The following is a 6,667-nucleotide window of genomic DNA, read 5'->3' as shown; positions in this document are numbered from 1 at the left end:
CAATGGCTTAATTTATTTCTAGTCTTCCTAGGAAACTACTTGTTTTTAGGATAACCCTTCCCTATATATATATATATATATATATATATATATATATATATATATATATATATATATATATATATATGAGGGTTCAAATAAAAAACAATTGTTTTGTGAGAAGTGTGAGAAGACTATAAGATAAACCACACCACCTAAATAGGACATTATACCATGTAAATAGAAAACTATATGGTTTTTATAAACTACTAATCTCAACCACTAGATTCTAGATCTAAGGGCTTAGATCTATTCTTATTCTTCTCACAAAACTATTGTTTTTTACATTAACCTTACCCTATATATATATATATATATATATGTATACATACAGTTAAATAGTTAGTTAATGAGAGAGAACATGTAATAATATAAATATAAAATATATTATTTAATTGAAAATAAGATCGAAAATATAATGAATTTTGTGAAATTATATACATGAGAATAATGAGATAGATCTACATATTCTAATAAAGTAAATAATTGTATACAAATGTCGGTTTTTGGTTAATCCTCACAATTATTTTCCTTCAAAACTAATATATGTTATAGATCAATAATTATTCACTTTCCTTTTACATTTCATTTATTTTATATCTATAACAAGATTAATTATTCATTTTTCTTTAAAGTCTATTTATATTATATCTATATACACTTTTATAAAAATAAATATTTACATATTATACTCATATATATTGTTAGAATATATTTCATAACATACTTTGTGAAATCCAAAATCAACAACAAACCGTGTTTGTTAAATATTAAAAAGAATATAAATTCAAATGTTATTAATTAACATATTATAATATGTATATTGTTGAAGATTGTAAATAATAAAAACAAAAAAAACTCTAATATGTTTTCAATTTATAAAGTAATTTTTTCAATCATTAAATTATAGGTATATGCTTAAAAGTTGATCCAATTTTTAATAATAAACATATTTATCTATTGGTTTTTCGTACATTGTCATATAAATTATAAATGTATGATTAAAATCTATTTATTTGTTTTTTCGGTTAATTTAGTAAACTATACATATGTGTGTTAAAATGTAACGATAGTAACCACTTTCAAATACAATTAAGTTCATCATATTTAGTTTCTTGGGTTTTTTTAAGGATTGTTTCGAGTTTTTTATGGAACCTAATTTTGATTGTTACGGGTTAAAAGTTGGTAAATATATCGTTTGGTACAAATTAACTATATTTGGCTCAAATTTGTTACGGGTAAAAAAAGGGTAATATGGATATTTTTAAAAATTTGAGAATGCAAATAGATTTATCATAAAACTTGTTACAGGTTCAAAGTTTTGACTTGAAAACTGTAGAACAAATGAAAGTTAGAATTTTAAATGTGATTGAGTTTCGAATATATTTTTAAAGACATTTTTGAAAATAGTTAAAAGATTCGAGATTTTTCACATTGAGTATTTTTCTCATTACTATTAAAATTTAAGAAAAAAAGCACTTACGACATGCAATTTGTAGGCCTATCAATGCTTCTAACTTTTATCAAATTAGAAACATTTGTGTCAGCAATAGCTTTTCCTTAAGTAGTTATCAGAATTTTGTATGTGAAGCATGTCGTACAAAATTATGCTCAAATGAAGCAAAACATTCACAAAATTGAATGAGTTAACCTGTTGTTATTATTTATTTATTTATTTATTTTGTCAATTGGCAAAGTCGAGAAGCCTCTCAATCTTATCAAAATCTTTTTTATGGTGTAGCTCAAAACTATTATTATACGAAAAGTATTCTCCGAAATTGATTCATAACTAAATTTCTTTTAATTATACATATTAAGATTACATAGCCAATAGATGGAGTGTTCTTGCGTATGCTTTTGCACGTGCATTATTTTATTAGTGATTTTTACACGTAACCCCATACTAAGAGGCCATATAACATATTTGTCGAGCCTTTAAAAGTTTATTACATATTTCCTAATCTCACGTAATATTACCCAATTACCCTTTGTAATTCTCATCAATTCAAATAAATTAAATTTGATTCATTAAAGAAACCTTTTGTCCCTGACTACACCTGTGAGCAACTTGAAGGTGCCGCCGACGAGACCTAACCGGCAAGAACCGGAGGAGTGGATGGTGGTAATGGTCAGTAGAGAGGTTTGCGATGGGTGCCCGGTAGATGTGGGGTGGTTTGAGGTGAGTTTTAACAGTGGTTGTGGTGCCCGGTAGAGGAGGGTGCGTTTCAGAGGCTATAACCGGAGAAGAGAGATGAACGACGGAGATGATGAAGATGGTTAACAGTGTGGGTGATGAGTGGCAGCTTCAGATTTGCAATTATAACCATGCCATAGGTCGGGATACGATGTCAATGGCTAGCGAAAGGAGTTCTAATTTTGAGCTGGTGGATTCTATGGAAGAATTGACAAGAAAATTGAAGTAGCATTTGATTGCATTATGTTGTGGTCCTATCTTCAAATGATTTTTTTTCATTTCCGTTCTCCTTTTTTAAATCAAGGGTATAATAGTCAAGTATAAATTAATTTTAGTGAATTGTGTAAATATGTAATATATATGTTTTATAGTTGGGGAAATATGTAATATTCTTTTTAAGTTGGGAAAATATGTAAATGCCCCTTTTTTTTATTAAGTTCATTTGTTTTGGAAAAAAAAACATATTTTGATATAAATAAAATCAATTTATGTATAATGATACATGCATAGATATATGTAATACATTTTTCTATATACATTATGTATTGTTTAATTTGTAACATAACCTTTTCTTTTTTCATTAAATGGCGTATTAATTTTCGTTATCAAAATTCCCATTATAAAAAAGGGCATACACTAAAATGTTATACTTGTTAATTTTCCATCAAGTCAGAAATGGAATATGTGGAACTCAAAACCTTTATCAATATATGGTTTATGGCCATCTCTTCCATCTGCTACTGCTACTTCATTCCAGCTCGTCTCTCACATGGCGTCCCGAGGTTACTCTCTCTTCTCCCATCATCACCCTCTTCTTCATCCTCCCACTGCCAATCTCCACCGTCCATATCGCCCTCCCGACCTTCTTCTACCTCGTATGGCTAGCTAACTTTAAACTGTTACTATTCGCCTTCAATCGTGGCCCTTTATCTTCCACACCGCGGTTACCGATCCTCACTTTCATCTTTGTTGCTTTGCTTCCGCTCAACGCTAAGCAATCCAATAAGAAAATGTTATTAGTCTCAAATATATTTCCATTTTCATTGCCTAAACCAATTCTATTGACGTGTAAAGCTTTGATTGTGACTATGATTATACATGCTTATCAACACAAAGACAATCTCCACTGGATTGTGATTACAATTCTCCTCATTGCGCATATGTACATCGCTTTCGAGTTAAGTCTCACCCTCACCGCCTTTTCGGTTAAAATGTTTCTCGGATTCAATTTCGAGACTGATCCGGAGTACAATGAACCTTACCTGGCGACATCGCTTCAGGATTTCTGGGGCCGCCGGTGGAACCTTGTGTCATCAAGCATCCTCCGTGCCAGTGTATACAATCCAATTCGTGTGATCTCAAAACCGACCCTCGGTGGGTTTTGGAGCCAGCAACTGGCGATTGTTGTGACTTTTGTGGTGTCCGGGCTAATGCACGAGTTGATGTTTTTCTATTTGATCCGTGTTCAGCCGACGTGGGAGGTGACGTGGTTTTTTGTACTGCATGGGGTGTGCATGGCTATTGAGGTGAGTGTTAAGAAGGCGGTTAACGGTAGGTTCCGGTTGCATGGTGTGGTGTCGTGGCTGCTTACGATAACGTTTGTGCTTTTGACGTGTGCATGGTTGTTCTTCGCACAACCATTAAGGAACGGTGTGGATGCCAAGGTCATACACGAGTCTTCAATTCTGTTAGAATTATTGGTTTTGAATGGGAGTCAACGTGATAAGGATGGCATGTAGGAAGTAATAATCATGCAAATTTATGATACTTTTTATTTTCCCTAATTTTACGTGTAATTAGATATAAAAGTTGATTATGCACGTGTTTCTATAATTTATTAGTCTTTAGTTTTTTTCTTAATTTTTATTTTAGTGTGCTTGAATAAGAATATAAAATACCTCAAAAGTGATATAAATGACCTTTTGCTTTTAGCTAGTTGCTTTAAACACACACTTTGTGACAAGACATGACGGTAATTCACTCGGTTTGATTTTATCTGTTATGGTCTAGGTCAATATCATATTAAAAACCTGTGAGGTTGTTTGTGTTACTTAATAGAACTTGGGGTTCACCATAATAAAATGTTGTGGAATTAATTGTCTAGTTAATGAAACTTGATTCTAACTCAAACAAGGTAGCAAACCCGTCGACGACGAGCATGAATTCGATTGATATCGGTTAGGTTCGTACCGTTACAAACATTAAACCCAAGGCAAACACCCAGATTCCCAGAACACTCATATAACACGTGATACGGAAAAAATTAACATATTTAGAACAACGTTTATTCAGTCGGTAAAACACTCTTGTAGCGAAAATTCGACAAGAATTTTGTCAAACGTGGCTACATTTGTTACGGTTCATTACTAAACCCAAAAAAGTAGTTATGTCAAGTTAACATCACGGTTGTTACGGTGACCATTCGACAGTAATACAACCGGTATCAATTAGGTTCATTATGAGTATATGGACCATACCTAAAAAATAATTTCATCAGATTATTAATCTAAAATAAATTAAACATACTTAGAAAAAAAAACTAATAAAAGAACCTAACAACAACAACACACTTTGAGGATAACACCATGAGTAGTCATAAAGCCTCACATCCAGGCATTATGCGACACGTGGCGTCTAGTCGGAGTTATGGTTTTATACAAAAATAAAGTGTAGTCATAAAGCCTCCATAATGCCTTATAATGCCTCAAACTCCATTATTTTATTATTATTTTTTGTCTATATAACATGTGTTATGTACAATACGCACAAAAAAAACTATAATGCCGGGGGGCGGCGTGCCCCCGGCGTTTTAGCACATAACGCCTCCACAACTTTGCCACTACGGGTGGTCTAAGCGGCAAAAAAATAACCCGAACCAAAAACCGATCACAAACCAGTCTGTAGACCTCTATTTATATGGTTAGAAATAAATAAATTATTATACCAACCAGTGATCCAAGAGGCAAAGGGTGCCCAACTCTGACTAGCAAGTTTGACACTCCAATAATAAAGACCCCTAGAAGTTAGGTAAGATGACCAAATCTCAGCCATAGACAAACCCACATATATATAACACATGATTAAATAATGAGTATTGTCGGTTTCATGAAATTACTTACCCATTGTTATTACCGTTTGTGGAATTTTTCCACAACTCCTATTAAATTGTTACTTGTAAACACAACCGTTTCAACGATTTATAAATAGAACAGTGATAATTTTAAACTACACATACAAAATAAGAACATAATTCAACTTTTACCTTCGTTAGCGATAGTTATGGATCTAGGAGTTTTTTCCAATGGGTTCACTGTTTTTAGGTGCTCAACTTCATAGGATTCGGTATAAAAATTTTCGGGTTGATGCGACGGTTTGGGTCAATTAAGGTTAATCACATAATAAATATATGATACAATAATAAAAAAAAACGTATCCATTAAAAAACATAGGATAATCCACACGCCTTTGCCATTGGTGTAACTTTACGAGTGGACTGATAACGTTTTTTCCTATAGTAAAATCAACCTTAAATTTTCTCTTAATTTCACAAGTCATAAGCAGATAAAGTTTCATAAACATAAATACAAATGCTGCAATTGCATACACATTTACACTAAGAGCAATCCTATTTGTTTAATTAGGTAACATCTTCATCTTTTTTTCCCCATATCTAGATTCTAGATATATATATAAAGCATATGCATCGGTAAATAAATTATTAAACCATAAATTTTGTCCTAAATGTTTTTAGAAAAAAGGCATTAGCACAATTACACACACACACAAGAAAGCTAACATTGAGGCATGTGCAACAATATTACCCCATAGGTTAGCCTTTGCTTGAATCTTGTTAATGTATATCCTGCTATGGTGGAAGCTGTGATGAAGAGTGAAAGAAAGAAACCCTAAATCTATTTTGAATAAAAAATATTAAAAAACTTGCAACAAGAGAGAGTTGAACCCGAGTATCTTTAATTACAAAGTACAGCCTTAACCACTAGAGCATTTTTCCAATTTGTTTATGGGTTCACTCTAGTCTTTTTATATGGACGTTCTACGAAAAATCCGAAACTCAGTGGGTTCCCGTGAACCCACATTAGATCCGCTCCTGGTTATCGATGATGATCCGGACGAATGAAGGGATTGGGTCCGAAGAGCTAGCGGCCAGGCCCAAAGAGGCTCTTAGCCCACCAAACCAACCGTGCGGATCGACGTGCCATAGGAAAGCACCCACAGGAACCATCCGCCAGGATTGTACAAAACGCTTCTAGAAGCATGCGGGAGCCATCCTTAGGCGGAAGAAGATCCAAAAGCATACTGTTAGGCAAATGGGTGTTGATAACCAAAGGCTCCCTTGATAGTGTCATTTACCTTCATAAGGGTGAGCGCGTGAGAGCCTGGCCAATGAAAAGGAGCCAAAGAGGGACTCCCTAA

The 6,667-nt window shown here is 33.2% G+C and overlaps 1 pseudogene; it reads left to right on the top strand.

Moving 5' to 3' along the window:
• Nucleotides 1-2,908: 2,908 nt before the first annotated feature.
• Nucleotides 2,909-3,972, top strand: LOC143615845 (putative long-chain-alcohol O-fatty-acyltransferase 5 pseudogene; annotated as a pseudogene).
• The last annotated feature ends 2,695 nt before the right edge of the window (nucleotides 3,973-6,667 follow it).

The sequence above is a fragment of the Bidens hawaiensis genome, unplaced genomic scaffold (assembly GCF_021521415.1).
Source record: "Bidens hawaiensis isolate Kalapana, Puna unplaced genomic scaffold, B.hawaiensis_p1.1 tig00044695_1, whole genome shotgun sequence".
NCBI classification, from domain to species: domain Eukaryota; kingdom Viridiplantae; phylum Streptophyta; class Magnoliopsida; order Asterales; family Asteraceae; genus Bidens; species Bidens hawaiensis.
Note: the sequence above shows the minus strand (reverse complement) of the source record. Positions and strands in the feature narration are given on the sequence as shown.